This window comes from Pseudopipra pipra, chromosome 3 (assembly GCF_036250125.1).
Source record: "Pseudopipra pipra isolate bDixPip1 chromosome 3, bDixPip1.hap1, whole genome shotgun sequence".
NCBI lineage: Eukaryota > Metazoa > Chordata > Aves > Passeriformes > Pipridae > Pseudopipra > Pseudopipra pipra.
Window position 1 is genome coordinate 111,519,511 of NC_087551.1, and position 26,231 is coordinate 111,545,741.

The 26,231-nt window shown below is 36.9% G+C and overlaps 1 protein-coding gene and 1 long non-coding RNA gene across 13 annotated transcripts in view; both read left to right on the forward strand.

Moving 5' to 3' along the window:
- Positions 1 to 26,231, forward strand: part of SUPT3H (SPT3 homolog, SAGA and STAGA complex component) — a 307,173-nt gene that overhangs the window by 49,157 nt on the left and 231,785 nt on the right. The window lies entirely within an intron of this gene.
- On the forward strand, positions 568 to 25,870 carry LOC135412206 (uncharacterized). 2 transcript variants are annotated; one of them, XR_010429534.1, is made up of 3 exons: positions 568 to 3,218; positions 9,569 to 9,664; positions 23,531 to 25,700. It is a non-coding gene; the product is annotated as an uncharacterized LOC135412206 (long non-coding RNA). The 2 variants fall into 2 exon arrangements; XR_010429533.1 differs by lacking the exon at positions 23,531 to 25,700 and adding an exon at positions 25,710 to 25,870 and having other exon boundaries at positions 571 to 3,218.

Sequence of the window (26,231 nt, forward strand, 5' to 3'; positions counted from 1 at the left end):
TGCTTCTGGTTTTAAAATTATACCAGTTTTAGTAGCTTCTGTGCTTGTATAAGTCTGCAGCAATGTAGATTTAAGACATGAAATTAGTTCAGTAAGTAATAAAAACGAATTTTTTTTTTTTAAATTGCATAGTTATTAAATACTGAATTTAGAACCTGTATTTTTTTATATGTTATAACTTCTGGGCAGTATTTTTCATGTATATTTTAATGTGTAGAATATCCTTTGCATTCTAAGTGCCTACTTCAACAGTTGGCTCCATAATGTGTATTTAAAATACTGTATGTTTAACTGACAGTGTAGAAGGGCCTTGCACCCTGTAGAATTTCTGAGTAAACAATACCCATTTGGTAGCTTTCAGAACAGATGTTTTTTAAATACCCCAAGAGAAATTAAATATAATACTGAAATGGAATATCATAAACCATTCATTGGGTAGTGATGCTTAAAAGTTATGGATCCACAATGACATGTTTTTTTCCCTAGTTCTGTATTTTCCAGATAATCTTGCATAATTAATGCATGACTATTCTCAGCAAAACATTACTCATTTTTTTTATTACTGAACATTGCATAGGACCGTTGTTTATCGCAGTGGACTTTACAGACAATTAAGGAAATAGTCCCTGCCCTGAGGAATATACAATTAAATATATGCAGCCAACCATTTAAGAAAAGTATGAAAAAGAGGGAGGGGAAAACCCCATTATAATGAAGTGTAATAAAAAATGAGTGATTTGAAGAACTTCATGGGGTAGGGAGAGTAGTTACTTGTAATTTTATTATTAACTTTCTCCACATATTCCAGCATGAAAAGTGTTGGTTATTTGTGTGCGATTGGCTAATCTTGGTTTCTGCTTGAACTTGAGCAGGATGGCTGATCATCACGGTTGCTTCTTAATTTTTTTGGAAATAAACCCCCCAAAAAACCAAACCCAACTCCATAACATTTCCTTATGCAGTGAATGCAAGAGGAAATACTTCTGTGCTGTTTGTGATACTTACATAAGTTTGAGATCCTCAGATCTGTAAACAGTATTTTCTAGGAGGAAAAAAGTAAAATCAGATACTTCCATCCTATCTCCCATTTATCTCTCAATGTCTTTTTTTCTTTCTTTTTTTGTGTGTTTTTCTTTTTCTTTTTTTTTTCAAGTGTTTAATACCTGGATTTACTACTTTGTCACAGCTCATCAACAGTCTAAGCTTTCCCTTGTAATTAAAAATGTATTGTGGTTTTCTGTTGGAGAAGAGATCTGAAGATCATTCATGAGAAAGAGTTGAAAAGAGGATGAGAAGGGCATGGAAAGAATAAAATTGGAAGGAGAGTTAAGAAGAAAATCTTGGGTTTTAATGAGTTTTGCTTTTAACAAAAAAAAAATTTTGTAGAGAAGGAATACTGAAGGTGAAAAGAAATGAAGGCACTGTAACAGGGTGAAGAACAAGAAGATGCCCAGGGAGTCAGCACACACAGGAGAAAATTGCACTCTGGTCTCCCAGGGCCTGGGAAACCCAGGTTGTTGTGAAGTGCCTGGCTGGGTTCGGGGTGGTGTTGAGCTCCTTTGGAGGGAATTGGGCTGTCTCTGCACAGCACTTAAAATGGCCTGGGCAGGTGTTCCTAGAGAAAAGTGGAACTTGAGAGATGTTATGGAGAGTATGGGAGATATTTGTATGAAATTTCCAAGGCGTGCTGGGTTGGGTGCAGAGTTGATTGGTTGATTTTTCACACCTGGAGGAGAAAGGCAGCATTTATAGATGGGACGTTCACTGTTGTCCAGATAAGCAGGTGTCAATTCTTTTTAAGATTTTTTTTTTTGTGTGTGTCATACTTTGAGAATAACAAACTGCTTGGTAACTGAATGGTGGTAATGGAGAAAAAGTACAAAAATGAATTGGCATCATTCCTTCCACTCACAGCTCTTCCTCCTCTGCCCTTCCAACCCTGGAAGTGAGGAAGCAGAGCTCTTTTTAGAGAGTGCTTGTGGATTGGTTGCCGGAATCGAGACCTGTAGCTTGTAAGATAAATAATACAAGCTTTGATGAAATATTCTGTGTGGATAAGGCAGTATATGTGTTATTTTCTTGTTAAAACTTAGCTATTTTATCTCTTTAACTATTTGTTTCTGTTCTATTTAGATGGATAAACAGTCATTTGTTTTAAGAAGATAAATCACTGCATGCACTCGTTAGCTCCTTGAGGGAAGTGTCTAGTGAGCACCCAACAGAACTGGTTCTTTAAAGCACTGACAGTTGGGTGAACTGGGTTCTTTTAACTTGGAGACTCAGTCTATAATCAAAGTGAATTGTTGTGTTTCCATTTCAGGACACAGGTTGTGGCTCTGCTGCTCGGCTGTGTTTAGTGTGAGGGGTCAGAGGTGCTAGGTAGGATGAAATCCTCTGTTTTGTCACAAAAAGATGCTGATGGACAGCCCAGAAACTGTTGGGAATTGCCTCCTGATTACAGCATGTGTGAGGACAGGCCACTAAGCACCTGAATTGCTTTTGGAACTGTGTGGCCAAATTCCTTGTTAGCAAAGGGAATAGGAGTGTGTTGGAACAGGACCCAGTGTTGTTGGAAAATTCAGCAGCAAAGTCATAAATTGGTCCAGGCTGAAAAAGAAATAAGGTTCACTCGAATCTTTTAAATTCTTTCCTTAAATCATTCTGCTTCTGGTATGGTGTTTCAGTTGTTCCAGCCCTGAAAAGACTGTGGAACCAAGGTTATCACTTTCTGAAGAGTAGTTCATGACTCAAACTGATCTGTTTCATGTGCTTGCATATCAAAGAGTGTGGTGGTTGGTTAGTATTTGCATGGAATTCTTTTTTTGTACCTTATGACATTGGTATTTTAAAGAATCTTTATTTTAGGGGTGGGGGATCTACATTACCGATTATTTCCTGTGACACTTACTTTGTACTAAAATCCATTAGATGAGGTTGGTTATAGGAGTTCTGCCCTCTATGACATTTGTCTCCTTTGGATTCCATACTTTATGTTTGTGATGCCAGAACAGCTCCTTGTATCCAGGCTCTTTGTGTCTTTGGGAGACCCCTGGGGATGTCCCAGTTGGTGCTCCCATGGCTCAAACAGTGCTCTGGGCACTTGCTGCTTTGCCAAAAACCGTAATGGTAACGGAAATGTGGCTTTTCGTGAGCCAGGGTTCATTCCCATGGCATGGGCTGTAGGGTTGTGGCCCTCAGAAATAACTAATCTCTGCAAGGTATAAAATGAGCTAATGTTTTATCTCTCAGAGTTTGTGCCTCTATTGCTGCATAGGTGGACTATATCTTATTTTAAAAAGAAACTTCAGTAACTGCTGGGATTTGGGCATAAGGCAGACTGTGCTGTTTTATGTTGCCATCTTTATCCTGCTCGTTTGGTAAAATGGCTAATTGTTGCACTTTCTTCAAAGTCTTTTAATTTTTTTTTCTTTTTAATGAACATCTCAATGTTTTCTTGCTTTTTAAGTCTAGTTTTGCCCAGTGTGTGTTTGCAGCAGCTTTGCAGCTGAATGTTTGTATTTCGGTTTCGGGAAAAATGATACCAGTCTGTTCAGAAATGGAGTATTTGCAGTAGTAAGTGGCATCTTTACAAGCTAAACATAATGATCAAAGAGTTGAAGAAATAACAAATTTAGTTGTCTTTTGGACAAAATTACAATGGAATAGCCTTTGGTTTGTCATTTAGCTTCAGTATGATTTATTTTTCTTCTCTTTTAATTGAAGAACAAATCCAATTCATAACTGAATGCAATTCAATCTTCTCATTTTCTGATGTGGGTAGAAAATATCTGTTTTATCTGTGTATAGAAGCTACAGTAATTCAAGCTTTATTTTTCCTTTTGAATAACAGAAATAAACTGAGAGTCAGACATTCATTACATGACATTATTATGCTCAGACACTTTTTTAGAATTCGTGAATTTTGCAGGACATTTATTCTTTGGGTGCTTTTCTTTTCTACTCTCATCAGTAGCTATTCCTGGATTGGACATGTGACAGATCTGCTGCTAAAACAGTAAAGATTCTCTACAAGGTTGCCTAATTATTTAGAGGTGAAATCTGAAGAACTTGTGAACAGAACTATTCCCAGCTGATAGTGGGTTTGGGTTTTTTACTTTGTTTTATTTTTTTCTTTATATCTGTGTTCTCCTGTTAAAAAAAAAAAGGAAGCTTAGCTAAACCTCTACACTGTAAAAATAAGTTGATTAAAAGAGCGCAGCAACTCTTAAAGTTTCCAGTGATCCTCCTTCCAACCCCATTGTGTCTGGTACATTACAATAGTGTTTATTGATTGCATTTTTTTTCATCCCTAGAACTCCTGACTCATTCTTTGCATGGAAGGAATGCTGCTAACTCCAGAGTTAGTTATTCAGAGATTTTTCTCGTTAGCAATTGCTCATTCTGGCTCTCTGCCATCTTTCCTGCACACTATTCAAACTTTAGTATGAAGAATTACTAACTTTCATGTGCTCTGCTGGCACATGTTACACTATGAGAATACTTAACAAATATTAATAATTTTCTTCTCTTCACAGTACTCTTGGGAGAAATATGTTACTGTCTGTATCAGATATATATATATATATATATAGCTTGGTTGGAGGTTCAGAGAATAAAATTTAAAAAATAAAAGGCAACTAAACAGACTTTTCAGTCATTCTGCAGTACACAAGTAAAGGTGTACTTTTTGTGAAAAGGCTTAGCTTTATCTCTACATCTTCATAAGGTGAAGGAACTCATGTTGTCAGTGATGGATGTTGTCAATGCTACAAATCAAATACCTCAGTTTAAACAGGGAATGGATAGTTACTGATCACTTCCTAAGAAGGGGCACGGTTGAAAGGAGTGTTCTGGTCCACTGTGATGTTTCTGTGTTCTTGTACATAGATGAGCTTCATTGTATATGTTTTCCAAAATAAAATTTACAGTTTGGACCTCAGTGTATCCACTTTTATGATGAAGAGCCTATGCAACCTTCTCTAGGTTCCAGTGGGTAGCTTTGTGGAGACCAAGTTCCTTCACAATACTGAAAGTGATAGATTGAGGATGCAAGTCTCCTTCACTTGAATATCAGGAGCTTCATGTGGCCTTAACTCCTGACACATTGGCCCTGTAGTTATTGATTTAGTTCCCTTTGAAAATAGGTAGTTGTGTTCAGCTCTTAACGTGCCCACAGTCTTATTTAGGTCACTGTTACAGTATCTCCACTTTAGTTAAAGATGATAAAAAAGTATGGAAATGTGTCAAAGAAACAGGCCTTAGGTAGCATTGTTAAATAAAGGTCTTTATTAGATGCCTAAATACTGGATCTTAAAAGTTTCAGTCCAAGCTTTTGACCAGTGGTTTTTTTTGTTTCCTTTGGTCACTTGAACTTGATGTGCATTTGTCTTGGCTGGATTTACCATAAAGCAGGAATGACTGTGCTGAAGTTGTTGCAGTTTTATGGAATTAAGAGCTGTAAAAAAGCAGAGAGAATGGCAAAGGGCTGTAATCTGTGGTGCTTGAAAGGTGAGTTGAGCTGTGGGGCTGAACCACAGGCTCCTCCATGAACCTTCAGGACTGGAGTAAATTCTTCTGTCCTTTAGTTTATTGTCTGTAAAATGGGAATGGGAATTTTCTCGTGTTTTTTCAGCTTCTTTTTTTAAATCAATAAATTTAATTTTTGTCACTTGAGGGCTGTTTAGGTACCAGTGATGAGGGTCATAGGAGTACCAACACTAGAACTGAGTTTGCCTCTGCCGTGTCTAATAGAGTTTTTAGTTCTTTCTTACTGAGAAATGGAGAAAACTGCCTGATACTTTGCCATAAAAGTAAAGTACTGATACCTTAGTATCAGTTCTACCTTAGATAGTTGAACTGATAAGTAATACTATGAATTTTTTTTTTTTTTACTTTATCCGTTGCAAGAATATTTGCATTGAAGCACTGAAGGTTTGTTTAGTAGAGTACTAGCATCTTTCAGTTGATTTAACACCCTTGATGAAATCTCCTACAAGCTTTCTGATGCCAAGTTTTCTTCTGCTTTTTTTTTCCCACTATCAAAGTTAATATTCTGGGAACTGCTTGAATTAGCTAAAGAAATTGCTAGTGAATATAGTACTGTGTATTACTGGATTTATGTTGCTATTGAGCCTGTAGCTCTAGGGACTTTTTTCAAGTTTGAGGAGGGTGCAGAACATAAGCAAGTGCTCTACTTAATCTTGTCGATTAAACATCACCATGGGGTCACCACAGCACAGTCACTGCCTGTCCCTCGTGCCTTTCTCAGTATAACTTATTGCTTTGTTTAAAAAAAAAAAATTCAAAAAAACCCAGGGCACTTACAAATCCTCTGTAAAACTAGACATTTCAACCCAGATCAACATTTTGTTGTTCAAAACAGGATAACAGCTGTGACTTTGTAAGCTACTGTTAGTGGTTTTTGGAGGCTAATTTGTCAGCTCGCTGGCACGCTGAGCTCATTTGCCGAGAGAAGTTGATGTCATCTCCCATCTCGTCCTTTGTCAGAGCTCAGCTCTCCTCTGCCTTAACCAGTGAATCCCAAACAGAACGTTACAGGCCAGGGCTGTTTGCCAGTGGCATTAGTTTTCTGTTTATGCAACTTCAATTTAGATCTTTCATGACTAAACACAAAATTCAGTTGTCATGTGAGAGTTGATCACCCCTTTCTTTTTTGTATCCTGTGTCAGTGATATGTGGCTCCTTTTTGTGTGCTTTGAATTAAAAAAAAAAATGTGAAGAGCAGAAATGTTTATTATTTTCAAGTATTGCTACTTAATTTATTCAAACAGTATTCAGTGTAGTTTATTATTGCTTGTTCTGTGTCGAGCACAAAATAGGGATTTTGTGACTGATTATTTAATGACTACAGCTATTGATTAAAAATAAGATTTCTCGGAAGAATGAGTAAATGTCTAAAATCAGTGATTATTAATTAAATGTCAATACTGCACATTGTTTCAACACAAAATTACTTAGAATTTGTGTTGAGCATCTGTTGAAACTGCAAAACCACATTTTTTCAGGTTCTGTCTTATTTCTAAGAAGTAAGTGCAACATTGTCAGGGAATTTGGTGGAACCCTGGTAGTTTTAATCTGGTAAATTGCTCCGTGGCTTTTTAGTAGCCTTAGTGTCTCAGTAGCTTTACAATATGTAGTGGGATATAAAGAAGAGATCCTTTCTTGTAAGATACCAGCTAAATAATAGATGAGACATTAAGGGTAGAAATAGTTAATTTTCAGACCAGAGCAAAGTTACTTGAAAGATCTACCAAGGATCCTGGAGAAGTGAGAAAGCTCCTGGCAAAATTATTTAGGAGAGTGAAATGCTGATTGTGTAGACCCAGCCAAGATATTGCACAGAATTGGTTGGGTGGTAAAATAGGTGGAATTTGTTGCTGATAAACCCAATGTCACCTGCATGAACTCTGTGCTGTTTCTTTTCACAGAGAAAGAAATTTACACTGGAGAACTCTCAAACCTGAGTGGTCGAGGCTTAGTAGTTGTTAAAAACTGATTAGATTTTAAAGGAATTAAGAATATCTGAGGAAAACAGTGTTAAGATAGTTCTGCTGTTGTGCTCACCCTGTTATAAAAAACAATACTGTAGAACTGAATGAATTCTGTAAAAGGAGGAGACACTGCCACTAAACTGGCAGGGTGCTAAAAGCCTGGGAAGACACAACTGGAAGGGGAATGTGATAGAAATCTGGAATATGAGCGATGTGGAGAAAGTGAATGGAAACAATTATTTCCCTTTTTCATAACAAAAACTAGGGGCACCTAATTAAATTATCAGATGGCAGGCTTAAAATGAACACAAGGAAGTAGTTTTTTAATAGTGCATAATTAAAGTGTTGAATTCATCATCTCGTTGCCACAAGGTGCTGAAGAAGCCAAAAAATGTAGTAGCTTAAAAAGGATTAAGAGAAAATCATGCAGGTGAAGTTTATCTATAGCTATAAAACACAGTTGTCTAGTTGTAACCTCAGGGAAAACTTCAGGTCTGTTGGAGGGAAAACCAAGTTGGGGCTTTCCCTAAGAATTCAGTACTGGCCTTTATGGAGAGAACTTGATCTCTGTGCAGATTCCTATTCTGAAGGGTTGTGTACAGATAAGGTGATAACAGCAGTGAGATTATAGAGCTACACACTGAACAGTGTTTTACCGGGGGGAAAAGTCACCAGATCTTCAAAGATCTGGTGTTAGTGCATAAATGAGTAAGTGCTGTAAAATCAGGATGCAGGAACTTAAGAACTTTAATTGCTTATGTCTATAAAGGTAAGTGGGCTTACCTTGTACCTTACTGTAGAATTACTTTTAAAAGCATGTAACCTCAATAGTATTAATTTGATTTGTAACATATCCATCATTCAAACATTAATATTTCACTGTGAGTTTTTCAATCAATAAGGTGTTTTCTGGTTTCAGTTTATCAGGTTAGTATGAGTGCCCTCAATAGCTGTAGGTATGATAAAAGTGGGGGTTCAAATGGGAAAGGAATTACTGTTTCAAAAACTCTGAAAAATGCTGCTTTTAAATAATGCACTTTAATCTTGTCACAGAATCACTGAATGGCCTGGGTTGGAAGGGACCTTAAAGATCATCCAGTTCCAACCCCCCTGCCATGGGCAGGGACACCTTCCACTAGACCAGGTTTCTCCAGGCCCCATCCAACCTTGTTTTGAACACTTCCAGGGGTGAGGCATCCACAGCTTCTCTGGGCAACCTGTATCAGTCCTTTTCTGAAGGAAATAACCCCATTGAAAGTTATGTGAATACCCATGATATTAAAGCTACTAAAATTCTACTAATTCATCTAAAATGACTGACTTTTGGGAAAGATTCATGTGTGTATTTACTATATCCTATTTTTTTTCCCTAAAAGTGTGCTTTGATGAACCCCCTTGGGCATAAATTTGATTCCATTTCATCCTTAGGTATGAAAAAAATTAAGCCTTAAGGTGGGATTAATAATAAAAAAACATTTAAAGATATAACATTATAGATGATAATTTATGTCTTAACATGTTGGATGGGCAAAATACACAGAAACCATAATGTGTACATCTATTATTAAATGCTTAATTTGAGATTTTTCTTTTATTTCAGTTTTGAATCCAGCATTTATCATCTTAGATTTCAGCCACATTTTTATATATGCCTGAGGGTGAACTTTATGCCTCTTTTTATGGAGTAGAAACACAAGAAGGTATCACATTGCCACCTGGACTGATCTATCCTCATATTGTCACAGATTTATGATGATCATATCCAAACACTTAGTACTTTCTTTGTCAGACATTTCAACACAGTAAACGAATAAATCAGAACTTCCTTCTGAAGGATTCATAGGTGCAAATGTATCTGATCACATCTGAAGTATATTCAGAACTCACTTTAAAAGCATTTGTACCGTGTTTTGGGATTGCAGAAGGACCACACGGATTGTAAGTGGTTCTTTAATGGTTGCATAAAACACAGACCTGTTTTCTCTGAATCGTGATTATTTTCAGAGGTAGTAGGTCAAAATTTCTAACTTCCCCTTCCTCTTTCCCATCCATTAAAGACCTTTGTGAGATAGTAGTTCTGTGACCTGACTGATTTCTGCATCGCCAGGTGATGGTATAAAAGCCTCCCACACCTCTGCCAGTGTGGGAACAAGGTAATGGAGCTGCCTTTCCTTTCTGTTGTTCTGAGATTTCAAATGGAATATCTGTAGTAAGACAGGCTTAGCTGTAGACTTCTCTTCCTCCTCTTCCTCCTGCCTGAACTTTTTAAGATAGTCCATTGATTTTTTTTTCTTTTTTTCCCCCCCTAGTGACAATGAATATTTAGATCAGCAGAAATGTCATTTTTATATTTTGATAAATTATTTTCCAGAACTGGATGGTAGGATGAAAGTTTTGTAGTGTGACAGCCTGCCTATGCAGTTACCTGCTTGCTAATCTGTGTATTTGTTGGAGATGATGAAGGAGGACATTTGAGATGAAATAGTTACTTTTTTTTCTTGTTAAAAAGGAAAATTACTTTTATTTCAATGCATAGACCTTATGGAATTTTTCAATGTCTGATGTTACTGTAATGGTATAAGACTAACAGCAAACACAACCCTCTCTTAAACAGTAAATTCATTTTGATTTTGCCAGAATGCCATTGCATTTTTTTATTTGCTTTATTGTTGTAGGAGTGTGAATATTTTGAAAGGATGTAAAACTGAAAACATTTTAGTCATTTTTATTTGCTGATTGCTGAAAAAGCCTGGAGTATGGGTTGAGCCAGACAATTAGCTTAATATTGGCATGTGTGTTGCATCATTAGTACTTCCAAATAAGCATCACCCAAATATGTGTTTGGGGTTTTTTTCCCTAGAAGTAACAAGTAAATAGCTTTGTGAAAATGTAAGCAAAGTGTTTAATCGTGAGGAATTTGTCTTGTTATCACAAACCCAGACTGAGTCTCTTGTTCATATATTTCACTATTTTGTCTGTAGCAGGGCCAGAATTGGTTAATTATGAAGAAAGTATAAAAATTGTGCAGGAGGACAGCTGTGCAAAGCCCGCCCATATGGGGGGAAAGAAAACCCACCCAACCATCAGTTAGTGATTGAAGTTTGTGAAATACAAGTGTATTTCCTAAGTTATAGATAACAGGAATTTAGGAATTGTTTAGTTCAACTTCAGCCTGAGGTATTGTGTTGTATTATGGCCATCAGCACGTTTTACAGAAAGATGAAAGCAACTTTGCAGTAAACAGATGGAATAATCAGCTTTCCAAGAAGGTCTCATTGTAATCCTTAACACAGAGATAAAATTTTAAACTTCAGATCATGAGGTTTGTATTTGTTTCAAAATATGTGAATACTAGTCTCAAGGATCTAAGAGTGTTTGAGTACTAATGGGTAATTGTCCATGTAAACATTGAGCTATAAAACCATTCAGCAAATCATTCAATGGTCCTGTTTTTCTTGATATTTGAGTCCTTTCCAGATTCGTGGAAATTTTCTTGTCCCATTTAGTCTTTTCTGAGGCTGCCCTTTGCTTATCTTTGTCTTGCTAACTTGTCCTACACATCGTAGTCTGCAAATGAGTTATACAACATGAGTACACTGTGTGGGAATTCTTTCTTTCAGTTAATGGGTGATCTGAGGGTTGGGCTACATTTTAGAAGGAAATAAGCATTTCTGTTCTTTGGAACTCAACGGAGAGAGAAAAGCTCCATGAAGCCTTTCTGCTTTCCGTCAGGGCCATGACATACAGGTGATGTGCAATGACGTAACCTCTCATGGTTTTGGTGGTATCATCAAAAGATTCTGAACCAACAGGGAATAGTTCCTTCTCCTGTTGATTTACAGCACTTACATCTCCTGTTAATGAATGATTCTGTATTTTACCCGTCACACAGATGTTTCAGGTTGATATTGAGAAGTGAGAGATTTGCTTTCAAGGCTTGTGAGTGAGAATACCCACAGATCAATAGATTTAGCTGTGAATTCCAACAGCAATGTCTCCTGTGTAAGAGCAGGACTGAGTACACTCTTTCCATTGGATGAAGAGAAACATTTAGTTTGTTTTGCCTCTGAACCTTTCTATTACTCAGAATATTTTAACCTCATAGAGTTGCATAGAGTTTTAAAAACTGGAGCAGTTAGTTCCAAAATATTTTGGGTCTTTTGGTGAGGGCTGCTTGCTGCCTTCAAGTTCCAGGGCAGTGTCTGTCTGAACTTGCTGGTTCTCATTACAGCATCCCCTGGACCAGGATGGGTCTGGTGAAAGCCCGTGTCCCTCCTCGGTGGTAAATCTCTCAGTGGTGGCAGAAACTTCTGTTGTAACTCTTAAGTACATTTTATTTCTGGTGTTAACCAGGCATGAATCTTCTCTTCCTGTTCTCTTATGGCTGAATAGTTGTTGCAAGAGGGATTCATTTCATTAACTTCACATTTGTGCTTGTCAGCGAATGCACCTGAGCGAGTGAGCACGACCCTCCTTTCTGTAGCCAGTGCTTTTCATACTCACACTGATGGAGAGCAGGGCCAGGAGGTGCAGTCTGCTACTTGGATGTTACTGTCAGAATTTTTGCCATAAATGTGTGCTGCTGGACTTGTCACACTGTGTTTGTTGGTGGGTCAGGTCTTTAAGGTGCTTTCTCTGTTGTTTTGTGTGAACGGTGTAAAATAGTGTTGTTATTGACTTTGAAGCTTCTCTTCTAGGCTGTGTAGCTGGACCTTAATCTCAGATATGCTTGTTTTTTTTCTTTTCTTTTCTTTTTAAATGTGCTGATTTAATATTTTTTTTCTTAGAGTACAACCACTTCTATTATATTTTAGTTCAAAATGACTGTATACTTCTATTACTTTTCCATATAATGTTTGTATCACTAAAACTCCTTAAAGAAAGACAGCTAAGAATTTTAAATTTTGTTAGGGTAATCTGTGTCATCTTTCTTTTTCCTTCAGTAACTACAAAAACCCCAAAGAAATAAAAACAATCCATCAGTCAATCCTAAGGCTTTTACCATTCATCCTGTTTCTTCTCTGAAGCGGATCCTGCAGTCACTTTTGTAAATCAGCATCTTTGCTTCTGGAAGCAGCTCAGAGAGGCTTGGCTGGGACAGGAACGTGTCCTGAGGCATCACAAATTTAACACCAGCCCATTGAAGAGACTCTCACCCCAACAGAGAAACTACACCTGACTTCCAGCAGTTTTTGTGTTCATTGGAACCTCTGATTTTTCACTCACACCCTCGATTGTTTGAAATCTTGGGAGAATGTAATATTAGTGGCAATATTAGTGACTGCAGCTGCAGTTAAACTGAGTTCTGAGCTAAAGGCAATGCTTACCTTTCCTCTTAAACCTCTCTTCTCTTCCTGGTAGTGGATGATATGTTCCCTTTTTCCCAAGTTTGTGATTTAGATGTCATCTTCAATTCCTCCAAGATTTACCTCAGAGCAATTATGGCATATTCTGATGCTGAGCGATTTGCAAGATAACAGTATTTCCTTCAAACTTTCAAGTCAAAGTTTAATGCCTTGTGATTTATTTTAATTAACTCTGAAAGAAGTTTTTTTTTTAGATTTTTTTTTTCTTTGGCATGTGAACTCCTTTGGAAATGTGTCTGCACAGCTTCTTTGTACTCTGTCATTGGAGCATGTAAGTAATCTGTGATAATAAAAATTAAAGGCCATTCCAAGAGGAATGAGAATAGTATGTAAAATAAAATACATCATCTAAATTAATGTTTGTGAGTGGATAATATTTAAAATGAGAAATTCTTTTAGTGCAGGTGTTACTTTTTTTCTGAGTTACTATTTCAAGTTCATTTTCATTTGCATTATGTCCATTGTCCTCTCAATAGCAATTGAAACAGTGAATATATTCTCACTGCACAACTTGTGTTGTTTTTAGGAAGTTTATTTCTTCTAAGAAAATAGGTGATGTTAAATATTTGGTCATTCCAGGTGGAAGTAAAATAATAATACAAACAAACCTTAACTCTAAGCTTTGAAGAAAATTGTTTAAAAGCATAAAATTCATATTGGGACAACTCTGTAATCTCAGAGCTGCCTTCTGTTTAATGCAAAGGCTCTGTGAGTCCTGCTCAGCCAAAGCTGAGAGCAATCACTGGAGTCTGGGCTGCTGAAAAAGATGGATTTTTTTTTTTTTCTTCCTTTTTTTTTTTTTTTTTTCATGCGGACTGAATTCCCTTTTACAAAATGGGCATGTTTCCCAGGAAAAACATGATACTTCACTAATCAGGATGGAGCCTTATCCTGCAATGGGACCTACATTTTGGTCTTTTTACCACATCATTGCTGTTTTCTACATGGACAAAAATAGATATAGAGTAAACCAACCCAAAAAGTCAATTATAGGGTTTTATAGTGATGTACTGTGAAAAAGTTGGTCATGTTTTTCATTATACAGAATGTTCTTTCCGAAGACATAAACAGAAAAAAGCACATATGTTTGATTTTAAAAATAACTGTGCTTAGCTGTTTAAAAATGCTGGAGACATTTTGGATAGTTCTAAATGATCAGCATCATAATTATATGATAAAACTTCTGTGTAAAGAACTGTCTGGTTTATAATTATTTAACTGTTGGGATTTTGGGGTTCAAGAGGTATACTTTGAAAAATTTCTCATACATATCTGAGAAGTCTGACTTATTCATCTTCCTCTCCTCTCTAATCAGGAAGTAACTGTTAAATCTGTGATGTCAGTTTAGGGGGAATGATTTAATTTAAAAAGTATTAACATGTGAAAGAAATATTGGAATGAATGAAAACAGTTTGGTCCACTGATATTTAAACCAGTAGTTATGCTGGGATAGCGTAGTGCAGGAGAGATGCTGAGGTAATAGCTACAATTATAGTATCAAAGCAATAAAAATTAATGTATAATAATAGAATTATAAACGAAAACCACATTTTTCAATTTTGAGGGCCTGAAGTTCAGTAGATAAATCCATAGTTGGACATCCACGGAAATGTGGTAGGAATTCCATAAGTATGGAGCTCTGGCCTGTGCTTCACATGGTTTTCATGGCAAATGGCAAATGCTCAGGACTTCTGCAAATGGGTCCAAATTCATTTAAGTTTCTAAATATGGGCACTAATATTTGAAAAATGAGAAAGATTTAAAGATGGTAAGAGTTATATCAATAAGAATAACTACTTTTCAAAGAGTAAATGCAGTTGGCTTTTTTAGGTAGCTTAATTTAATTTGTTACATTTAATTTTTGCTAAATGTAGAGCCCTAGAATCACAGAACGGTTTGAGTTGGATGGGACCTTAAAGACCACCTCATTCTAACCCCATGCCATGGGCAGGGACACCTTCCACTAGACCAGGTTGCTCCAAGCCCTGTCCAACCTGGCCTTGAAAAATTCCAGGGATGGGGCAGCCACAGCTTCTCTGGGCAACCTGTGCCAGGGCCTCACCTCCTTCATAGGGAAGAATGTTTTCCTTAGATCTCATCTAAATCCTACCTCCTTCAACTTCAGCTTCACTCCATGCCCTTGTAAAAAGTCCCTCCCCATCTTTCTTGTAGTCCCCCTTTAGGTACTGGAAGGTCCTATAAGATCTCTCCAAGCCTTTTAGTTTGAGTCTGATCCAGTTCCTAATAAATTTAATGGAAAATTTCGAAACTTTTTATTTATATGGTTATTGCTAATATATTTTCTTAATTTGCTCGTTGTTTTGCTTGACACTGAAACTATGTAAGCAGTTGCTTGCTTAGATTTATATGAAAACAACTTCAATCTTATGCTTTAAAGAAAAATAATTAATAAAAATTGCTATTCCTTATGTCAAAATCATCAAATGTATAATTTAATAATAGAGATACTAGATTGGTTTTTAATTTTTTAATGATTTTTAAGCAGTCTCTTTCTTGTTTGCAAATACTTTGTGTTTCCAGTACAGTGACCACAGTCAAAGATATTCTATTGCTTGGGTAGTGTCCTCCTACTCCTCTCCATTGTCAGTCTCATCTCTTTTATTTTTCCACAGAAAACAGAACTTGCCACCATCTTTTCATTTAGGTGCCATATTTATGAGGTGCTTCCTTTACATGTTCTGAGTAATTCAATACATATTTCCTCCTACTTCCTCAGTACAACTTGATTTCCCCAAGTGATACCACATTTCACTTTCTCGAACTTTTAGTATTGTATTAATTCTAAATATCTTCTAATTAATCCAAGGATGTCTCAGGCTTCCTTGTGCTCTAATTCAGCCACTGAACATGTCTTCAGTTTAGGCATTTAGTGGCCAAAAAGGCACTTTAGCTTCTCTGGTCTTACCTGCTCTATCAGTTCACCCTGATAAAAAGTACTTCCACCAAATATCTTACAGAATATTTGGCTGAAGCCTTTCTTCCAAAATACGGTTTCCAGATTTATAACATCAGAAGACAATGAATGTGTTGTCTATTGGTATTCTGTTTAATCAATCAATCAATCCCTTAATTAAAAAGTACATGCATTAAGTAATATTTGAGTGTGTCTGGTGTTGATTTCCAGTCACTTTGGCCATCTCCACTCTTTCAGGCATCTTCCTCCAGGAAATAGAGTTTCATTAGGCTATTGAGTCACCTCTTGATGTTTTTGCTAAGCCAGGAAAGTTGGATTCTTTCTCTTTTGCGATATTTTCTTGTCAATAACTTGTTTCTCTTATTTTTAAAAATGGATCCTGGGACTGGGCACATTATTTTAATATCTGTTGCATGAGTGAGGCATTGACAAGTGAAATAACTTTCCACTCTTATATCTGGTGATTGCATTAAGAGTTTTTTACTTAATATTGTAGTGAGTACTCTCGATAAATGGAATATCTGCTCTAAATCCTAATTTCTATTCAGTTTTGTCTTCTAAGTGTTGCCCCTTTTGCAGGAACAGTGTATTTTTCTCTGAAATATGTAGCTTTGCTTTGACATTTATATCAGATGGTGTTTGTTTGAATGGGCTCCTGTTTGCTGGGTAATCCACATCATGTTAAATGACTTTCTTGTACTGGATGGTGCTGAAATGACATCACATTGTGGGGGCAGTGTGGACTGAGGAGAAGGTGAGGAAACTGGAGAGAGAGGGATTAAATGGGAAAGGAAAAGATGGTGGTAAAAAAAGAGAGGGGTGGAGAAGGGAGCTCCAAGAACAGCTAAAATTGCCTCATTTCTCAGCCAAAAAACTGAGGAAGTCTCGGTTGCAGCATTCCTTGAAACTCTGATGTTAACAGAGATATTGAAAAAAATTATTTTTTTAACTAGGTTAAGTTGTGTCAGAAGTAGAAGTGCATGAGAGGTCCTTGGGGTCAAGGTGGTGCAGGAATTCCAAAGACAAAATAAATTATTCAGATGTATGCCCATAAGTATCGCTGCTGGGCTTAATGGAATCAAATTGTGGTTACAATAAAGGGAACTTTGTTTACATTCTCTGGATCCATTTTATGTAGTTAAGTCTAAGTAATGTTTCTTCTATAGGGATCATCACAGACTTTAAACCAGGGCCCAGCAATGGAATGCAACAGAAAAAAAGTGTGACTAAAGTATCTTTGAAATTCACTGTTCAGCCTGTAGTCAACTCCTTTAAATTTCCATTAAAATCACAGCTGCATTCACTAATATTATAAGTTAGCCTGGCCACCTGCCTTAACACCAAACTTTCTTTCAGGAAGATAAATAGTTTTCAGATTTCTCACTGCTGGAGAAGATCAACGAATCTCAGGGATTTTTTTTTGGTTCATGTAAATAAATGCATTTCTTTGTGACCACAAGGTAGGCTTCAGGTACTGTACAGCAATTTAAATTATTTCATTTGCATTTTGTACAAGTGAGGGGATGCATTCTGATGCTGCATTTGAACTGGATGAGACATTATAACTTGTCTAGAGGTGATGACCCTTGTTTCTAACTCTTTAAAATACTTTCTCGTTAACACCATGAGAAGTTGTATCTATAGGTAGAAATGGTGTTGGGATGGGAATGAATTTTAGACTGACACATCCAGTTACTGGTGCTCACATTTTTGTGTAAAGATGTGTAATGACTGTAATGTTAATGGAACATTGGAGCAAAAGCAAGGAGCAAACCCAGCTTTTGCAGAAGACATTTGGGGTGGCCTCTGGCTGTGAGATGATGTTGTAGAGATAAAACACATAAAGGGTAAAACAGGACTATCAGCAAGACAAGAGGGCGTGGTCTCAAGTTGTGCCAGGGGAGGTTTAGGTTAGGTATTAGAAAGAATTTCTTTACAGAGAGGGTGGTCAGACATTGGAATGGGCTGCCCAGGGAAGGGGTGGATTCTCCGTCCCTGGAGGTTTTTAAGAAGAGACTGGATGTGGCGCTTAGTGCCATGGTCTAGCAACCACAGCGGGGTTGGACCAAGGGTTGGACTTGATGATCTCAGAGGTCCCTTCCAACCCAGCTGATTTTATGATTCTATGATTCTATGACTCTCTAAGCAGGGCTTTCTTCTCACTGCTGCTGGAATTGTGCTGTCTTCTGGTGCTTCCTGAGCAACTTAATCTCCAGGCACCATCTCATCCAATAGTTTTTGAAGCATTGGCTTTTTTTCCCCCCTTATTTTGAAATTCCTCTATGATGGCCAAAATAAATAACTATCTTGTAATTTGTTTTCTAGTTCAGATAATTCTTGGCTTTGTAAGTAGATTCTGTGTTTTAGCACCACTGGCCTTGTTTTACTCTGACACCTTGGATTTGTGACTGTGGACCAGAACAGTTATTTGGGTCTGTGAAGAACAAAACTGCATCCTGTTACTGTCTAAAAGTGAGGTAAAAGAGGTTGAATACAGACCATCCATATCTCTGCATTTTGCTTTCTGATCTATGGCAAAGAGAGGAGAAACCCTTGATCATTCACGGAGCCTGACTTAGGAGAAAGTGAATCTAAAGTTGCTTATTTACCTCTCTTGAGAGTAATAGGACAATTAATGTAAATTCAGATATCTAATGTTTATCTATCAAAGTTTGGACTGGTGGACCAAAAGGTTTAAATAAATAATAGAGAGTAATGCTTGCTCCTCCCTTAGCATTGGGACTTACTGGGTCTCTCTTCTCTGTCTAGCTGCTAGAAGGACTCAATTTTATTTGGGTCTTCTGCCTCTCTAATAAGATGTTAATCAGCTTGTGGTTCATGAGTTGTTAAGGAGAGGCTGGCAGAAAGACTATAGTAAAATAAATACATTTGTCATCTGTTTTCTTAGAAAATAAACCTGAAGAATATAAAGGTGTAAATCACTGCTACTCTTGAGTCTGAACATAGGAGCAAGTCTGGAGAGCACTAAAGTTTTGGAAACAACAATGAAATAAGTAATCAGAAATCCTCAGAAAGGTTTGGGGAAGGAGATAATCGTCTTCATCTGATCCAGGGATGAACAGCATGTTCCCTGAAACAGACACCTTTCTGTGGGCAGGTGTGTTGGTCAAGTGCCATCAGACTGTAAACAGAACTGTTTATTTGTGAACTGAAATCAATTTGGAGCATCCTTGGAGCTGCAACTTAATTTTTCACTGATGATAAGTTTAAAACTTTGTTGAGATCAATTTTTTTTCCATGCTGTTGCTGTTCACCACCTTTCAGAACAACATGGTTATTAATGCTGCCAGAAGGTGGTTGCATCCACAAATACTGCACTGAAAATCCAGTCCTTCAGTTAATCTTATATGAGTTCTTCCCTTATTTGAGTTTTTATTCTGAGATGCTGCTTGGTGCATCCTGATGTTTGCTAACATTGTTAGTGTGACTTTACCTGGCAGATTTTGGCTGCTTGTTGCAACATTCTGAGGTTCAGCAGACACCGGGACCGTTGTGTGGTAGGGACTCTGCTGCTGTGCTAATCTTTCAGTCTGTAATGACTAATTATGAAGGGATAGGAAGAGAATTAAGGAGGTGTATAGATAGACATTTGCTACTTTTTGTTATGATTTAAAGTTTCAGAGCTGGCCATTGGTGCCTTAGACTGCTCATTATGCTTGGGAAGGAACTGTCCCATAAATAGTACCAAGGGGATGATAATGATGGTATTACTGCTTTTGGTAGTAGCACTTAATATTCAAAATATCTGTTAGCACTTGATTTGAATAAAACTCTGGTAACGTTTCAGGTAAATAAATGGAATAACTTCTTATATATTGCAAGGAAATTATCTACTGAATAAGACTTAGATACAGGAACGGAAGGAAAGAAGAAAAGTGCCTCTATGACTTTTTCGAATGAAGACCAATAATATTTTAGACGTAAGAGACAGAACAGGAAAATGTGATGCTCATCCTTCTGTTATTTCTTCACACTTTGTGTCATTTTATCTCTTCTTATTTGTACACTTCATCCTTCTCTGTGCCTGATGAATGTTTTCAGAAGTTCATTCACTTGGGGAATGATCTGATTCCCTTGAATATATATCTGGGGAATGGCTTTGACTCTGTTATTTCCCAAGGACTAACCAGTCTGTTTTCCCTGGAGGTCTGAAGTAGCCTGTACACAGTTGATTGTATATGAAAGTAGAAGCAAGCTTGCTGGACATGTTCCTTTTTGGAATGTTTTTGCTATTTTCCAGTGATTCTAAGTCATTTAACTCAGAATGAAACAGTCAGAAGGTACATGATTGTGTATTTCTTTGCTGGTAGAATGTTACCAAAATGTTAACTATACAAAATCCATAGTAAAATATGTACACATTGTACCTTTGGGCCAATAGCAAGATGGATTGGTAATTTTAGAGTAGACAGACCTACTGACCCATGCAGTGGATTTTGAATGCAGAATTTGGAGGGAAAAAAAATATCATTTATGTAAAGAACATGTAAAAAGCTGCTGAGATTTATATCTGACAGTTGCATACATACCATGAAATACTTTCTAATCTTCAATATTTTGAGACCACCAGGCTAAGAAAAAGGAGTGAACTTTTCCCTTTAAAGCAAGTGTGTCTTTGTGTTTTGTCCCAGAATGGTCCTGCCAGTTGATGATAATATTTTTCCATTTGGTTTCTGCATTCATAGGTGAAACTTTTGGGGTTAACTGTTGCCTTAAGACTTTCAGAAGGTTTATGGTGGTAGTTGCTGCTAATTTCAGGAAGGCAGTATTAAATATTTATATTTATCCTGAAGAGCTTTTGATCACAGCTCCATCCCACTCCATTTCTGAAGCCTGCATTTTTCTCCCGTCTGTATCAACAGTCCCAACTTCTTAGAAGTTGGAGATCATAAATAAGTATTTAAAGATATCTGAAATCTATTTAGTTCCACAGATTCCTCTCTATTACCCGCCTCTGTGCCACACACATACATGCAGAGGCAGAGCTTGGTGGCCCCATAAAAACTCAATATTGACCCTAAGGCCCTCTGAAAATCCGCTTTGAAATCTTGGTTTTATTTTCTTCAAGTTTTTAATGGGTAAAGTTCATATTCACAAGTATTTAAAAGGTGTGGATCAGCACCTTATTTGTGGTGTTATTTAAAGTCCTTCGTGTTCTCAAATCTGCTGAGGTTTTTTTCTTTTTTTTTTTTTTTTTTCTTTTTATTAGGATAATTACAGTGGGATTTTTTTTTTTTTTTTAATAATCAAAAAGTATTTCTTTGTCCTTATGTCTAAATCTTGAAAATTCCCAGGAGGGAAATTTTCACATTCTGGAGTTTAGGACAGAGTTTTGCAAGACGCCTACTGTGTTTGGCTATTTCCATCTTAATAAGAAGGGCTTTATGTCTACTAAACCACTATTTCTACGTCTTTATGGAATTGGGCAGTGCCCAGTCCCATAAAAAGCCATTATACCATGGCTGCAGCAGCAGCATTTCTACAGGTCAGCTACGTGATGCAGTCTTTAGTCACATGTAAAAGAAGTTAAAAATTGAGTATAGAAACTTCAGGAAAAACAACTTAGAAGTGAAGAAAATCTGTGATTGGCTGGGTTTATTTATGTGATTTAACTGGAGTGGTTTTTTTCACAGTCACTCAGACATCTCACAGAATAAGAAGATAAGGACAAAATTACCTACCTGGAACTGTGAATTACTTCAGTGTTTTTTGAATCACTGTTGAAATGCTTTGGAATGTATTTGTGTTTAGTGTAAATTGTTGCTTTATGTTCAGCATAGCATCCTGAAGCTTTATATTTGTAGGTTTAAAGGTGGGGATTTTTTTTCCTTGTCATTTAATAGTTTCTTATATTTATACTATTTTTATCCAGAATATTTCCATAATAACTTAAGGGAGAAAAAAGGATTTTATGATGTTATTTCAGAGCTGGGGAGTGGTAGTCAGGTAGAATTGGGTAGCTTGGTGGTTCTTTTCACACCTATCACACCTCAAAACTCTTCAGTGCTTCAAAAAAAACTAAGCTGAGTAGCAGAGATACCTACCAATGTTGCTGATGCTATAGGAACAGCTTAACTTTCAGCAATACTGAAGATATTTTAAACTCATAATAAAATAAATTTTTGTCTGAATACTTAAAAGATTTCTGAGGTGTTTGGGACTTCTCAGTAGAAATTAGAGGAGTTAATATGAAAAAAAGATCATACAATTGAAACTCTTCTTCAGCAATTTCATATTCACTTTATAGTGCACAGAAGAATGTCAGGCTATGGACAGAAACTACTCATGTGTCGATATACTGCTTTTAAAAATAAAACAAAAATTAGTCTGTTAAGACCAATTTGTTCTTTTGCAGGAGTTTTGTACATTGCACATGTAATTTTGCAAGAATGAAATTCTTGTAAAATCTGTTTTATGGCAGTTGGCTTCCTTTAGAAATGTTTTTGATCTGGTTTTATAAATGGTGTTAAGTATAAATGCAACATGTATAGGACTGAAACACACTTGTGAAAGTTTCAGGGAGATTTTGGTTTTGAAGAACTATTTGAATACTCTTCTAAGTCCTCATGTGAATTTATCTGCAAATCTGTAGTGAAATGTGCCATCTCCCTGTGAACTCCGAGTGGCTGTAGGGAGGACTGATCAGAGCTTTGTTTATATCATGTACTGGAATGGTCTGTTCCACCACTGATCAAACCATGGCTTGTGGTGAGGCTGGAGCAGGAGCTGGGCTTTACAGGAGCTCTGCACTGGGATTTGAATCTCTGTATGACCACATGCAGCTTAGACATCTTCCAGTGTGTTGAGTGACCTCTTTTGTAGCAACCTGGATACCTGAGCTCCAGGCAGGAATTGCAGACTTGGACAGTGTGTGTTTATATCAGGAACCAAATAAATATTGCTAAAGATAGTTTACTTTCTTAACTTTATTTTATTTTCCATTGAATTCTATGACCTTTTTTTTTGGTTTTCAAGGATCGTAATTTCAGGATTAAATGCTGTTTCCTGGAAGAATTTGATGAAATAACAGAAACGGACTCATTTTTCATGACTTAACTTTCAGTGTGGTCTTTTTTAATAAATTCTCAATATACCAATGAAATACCAATTTCTTGCCTAAAAAAAAAAAAAAAAGAAGAAAATTCAGGCATGAAGATGGCAAAAGACGCATTATCACATCATTAATGAGTTATTTGGGGCAAAAAAATCCCCACAGTTTCTACAGTATGCCTAAGTGGATCATGGAAAAGTTGAAGTTGAAAAGGATCTCCAGTGGTCATCTGACCCAACCAGCCTTTTCAAAGCAGGATCAGTTAGAGCAAGTTGCTCAGAACTGTGTCCAGTTGTGTTTTTTAATATCTCCAAGGATGGAGAACTACATCCTTAGCAACTTGTTCCAGCAGTTGACCACCCTCAAAAAAAAAATCAATTTTTTTTTGTTATGTTTAAGTGAAATTTCCTGTATTTGAGTCCATGCCCGTTGTGTCACCCACCAGATGGCTCCAGTTGGGTTTTGGCTTTTTTGGGCAATGTCTCTCTGTTCCTCCTGGATTGCCTGTGCTAATTCCACCTCTGCTATGCTTTGAGCAGCCTGGTCTGGTGGAAGGTGTTGGAACGAGATGGCCTTTAAGGTCCCTTCCAGCCCAAACCATTCTGTGATTCTCTGATTCTATTACTATGATTCCTTTTGTTTGCAGTAAGTTAGGAGCTCCTTGTGCATCCAAACAGACTTTCTGCCTCCTTTGCTTGATTATCTGCTCATTGTGATGGACCATTCTTGGGCTTGGAGGAGCTGATCAGCCAGGATCCTTGGATCCCTCGTCTCTCCAGGTCTGCACCCCTTGGATGCCTCTCTGGCCTGGAGTCCTTAAAAAACCCCTGTGATCATTGTCCTCACATTCTGTTTTTTGTCCCCACTATATTTTTAGTTTTTCATTTAAATCTGGCAAGGTTTAAGCTTTCCTTGAAAATTTTTTTTTTTCCAATGGCAAATAAGTTTCATGTTAAATCTGTATTGTAAAACTAGTGCTGTTTCCCAAGCCTTGGGGATATCCTGCCTGTGGAATTACGGGTTTGTGCTGCAGCTCTGCAGACGTGATTATTACCAATAGTAGGAATAATTGCACTGCTTGGCTGGTTTGTGGTCAGGCACTGTCTGATACCTCGATGTGGAACAGTTAAAATAAAAAATAAGAGCAGAAAATAGCTGAAATACTTGTAGGCAATGCTCCTAACTGGCAGTTTTGTTTTCTATAGTTGTGCGGGTATGATGAGATTTAATCGACAATAAATTCCGCAAGGTAAAAACTCCTGGATTTTGTCCTAGTTACTAAAAGAGGATGATGTGAAGGGAGCATTATACAATTATATTGTAAATTTTGAAGCAGTTTTTTCCCCACCCCTTTCAGAAATACTGTATATAAACAGAAGTAAATAGAGGGCAGCATATGTTCCATTTGAAGTTAGTTTAGATTAAGAAACTACTTGGCAATAGAATTGATGATTAGGTGAACATTAACGTTTTTATTGCCTTATATTGTTTAATGATTTTTCTTACTTTTAAGAAGTGACCCAATGTTTTCCCTCATCCCTTTGACAGATCTTCACTTCTTGGGCTTAGAACAGGATGTTGCTCCTATGTCGTGTTTCCCTCCTCCCCAGCTGTGACTGTGTGTAATGATCTATCATGAACACATGCCTGGAAAACTCTAAATGTTGAGGTTTCCTTTGCACTCAGAAACTTAGAGAATATAGGGAATTAATTGTAGCTGGAAGTAGGATTAATGCTAGTTAGGAAAGCTGTTGACTGTTAGTATGTAATATCGAACGTGTCATTTTTCATTGACCAGTTTTCATTTTTACCTACTACTTGAGTGACATTTAAACCTCAGTCATTACTATGATGGGGTAAATGAGGTTTTGGAAAGACAATATTTACTTCCATATAAATCGTAGGTTTTAATCCCAGTTAGTACTGTCCTTACTGGCAAAGCAGGTGATAGTCACAGCTGACTGTGGGCAGGAGAGAAACAGCATTCCCAGTGGGGGAACACTAGTGATAAAAGCAAAGTTAAAATACCTTCTGATTGAAGTAAGGATTATTCAACGTTTGGGTTAGAGAAGTTGAGGAGGTGTTCACAGGGAGAAGGAAAAGAAATGAATCTGTACAAATACAAGCCCAAAATCTCGAGATGTTTATAAACTGTCACTTGGACTGCATAAATTGAGAGAAAACTTTGGAGCAAAACTGAGCAGCATTTATACACTTATCTTTCCTTTCTTTTTGGTTCCCCTGCTTATTTGCTTTTCAAGTTTCTTTCCTGTATTTAGTTTTTCAGGGGAAAAGTGGTAACCACCCATGGATCCTGTTGCTGTGGGTCCTGTGATCATGATGAGATGGACATTGGTTTACCTGAGCAGTGCTCAGTGTCCTGGTAATGTTGCTGGAGGTATTTAGAGGATATTGGGTGTTTCTTCACTTCACTGCACAGTTTAGTGTTGAAACAATGCAAAAATCTGTATGAGGAAAGCTTCTGATGGCTTGGATTATCCATGAAACTTCCTTGGAGTTTCCAAGTGAACACTTGAATTCAAAACACTGACAGAAAATGTGGCACTATGTGTAAAATCAGATCTGAAAATCGTTCTGTCATAACTTAAGGGTAAGAAATAAGAAGAGCACAAGTAAGTTAGTCACTGTACAGCTTCAATAATTTAGAGTCAGTTTAGTTCTGGAATAGTTTCAATCTCGTAGTTTTTCAAGCATTTGCTTTTTCTGAGGAATCCTGTAGCTGTAGTTCTACCAAGAGTAACAGAAGGAACTTTAATTATGAATTTCTATAAGATGTTTCATGTTTATTGCTCTTATTGTTACAGAATTCCCCCTTGGTAAGGGATTTCCCCTCTGTTTCTGAAGAGGATTTGGGAAGAGGAAACTGAGATGGAAAATAGTGATGCCACAGATAATCAGGAAGGGAAGACAGCAGCTAATAAACTAAAAGAGATGTTCTTGTCAAAATAAATGTAGTAACAAGTAACCATCTTTTAAATCTTCATTTTTGTGGTGTTATACTAGTCAGTGTTTTAAAAGTAATGTGAAAATCTCAGTTACACATGAATATTTAACTGATATGTGAGCTCTAAAGCTTTGGTTTGTGATTTGTCTCCAAAAATGGTACTTTGAAAGAAAGTATTCTGAAGTGGCAGATCACAAATATGCGTTAAAGCTTAAAATGTTTTTCTTTGCCCTTAGTGGTGTTTTCTCATCAGTTTTTTATATATCATTAGCTGTTTTTGCTAGGGTTAATTCAATTTAACGTTTGGATAGAACAGTTCTCTCAGAAATAAAAGCCACTTTCTTGTGGCTCTTTTTTTTTTCTTATTATTTTAAAAGTAATT